The sequence below is a fragment of the Zonotrichia leucophrys genome, chromosome 9 (assembly GCF_028769735.1).
Source record: "Zonotrichia leucophrys gambelii isolate GWCS_2022_RI chromosome 9, RI_Zleu_2.0, whole genome shotgun sequence".
Taxonomy (NCBI): Eukaryota; Metazoa; Chordata; class Aves; order Passeriformes; family Passerellidae; genus Zonotrichia; species Zonotrichia leucophrys.
Window position 1 is genome coordinate 24834261 of NC_088179.1, and position 1042 is coordinate 24835302.

Consider the following 1042-nt stretch of genomic DNA (forward strand, 5'->3'; position numbering starts at 1 on the left):
CGGAGCGCGGCTCGTCCGCCGCCACAGCCCCGCCGGGCGCGGGGCCAGCGCGGGCCGGGCCGGGCGGCGAGGGCCGGGCAGAGCCGCACCGCCCGCTGCCGTGCCGCTCCCGCCCCACCTGCGGCTGCGGCTCGGCTGGGGGCGGGCGGAGCGGCGCTTCCGCCGCCGGCACAGCCCCTGCCCCGCCTGGGCCCTCCCCTGCCCCGCGCAGGTACCGGCGGGTCCGGCTGTGCCCGGCTGTGCCCCGGCTGTGCCCGGGCCCGCGGGGTGAGCGAGGCGAGCTCTGGGCAGGAGCCGGCCGCGTTCCCGGGGTTGGGTGAGCAGAGCCGCGGGCAGCAGGGCAGCGCTGCCCGCCCCCGGTGCTTCCCGCGGCGGGACCCGCGGGTGTCCTGCCGGGAAAGGTGCTGGATTGCGCGCTTGGCACTCGGCAGTGCCACCAGCCGTGCCTCAGCCGTGCGGTGGTGCCACCATCGGGACCCCCCGGCTGTGCCCCCACACCTGCCCGTTCTGTAGGGGCACCTCGCCGGCTGGGGCTGCCTTACTGCCGGCAACGAGCTGGGAGAAAGCTGGGAAAGGAACGGCTTCGTGGTAAAAAAATGGGGCGTCGACAAAGTACCTGCTGGGAATTCTGACAAACTACATCACCCTGGAAAACCTGTGTCTGTAAAAATGGTGAAACTTGGCTGTGACTTTGGGACAACATACAGCTTCAACATACATCAATGGAGAGCAAAGTAGATTTTAAAAAGGAAAACAAAATATATGCTCGTTTCTGTGCCAGGGCAGGAGTCCTGCCGATTCTAGCAGCCCAGGCAAGGGTCCCTGCACTCCAATGAGGGGAGAGCTTCAGCACAGAGTCCTGAAATAGACACGGGCATTTTTCTGCTCCATTACATTCAGTAATAATTACAACGTGCCCTTATTTTGCTCTCTGCTCCTCTACAGTTAAAATCTGCCTCTGCTTCCACTGGAAAAAAATAAGGAGTCCTGTGTTTTAAAAGCCATTTTGTCACAGCACAGGGAGCATCCACATGAGAAATTA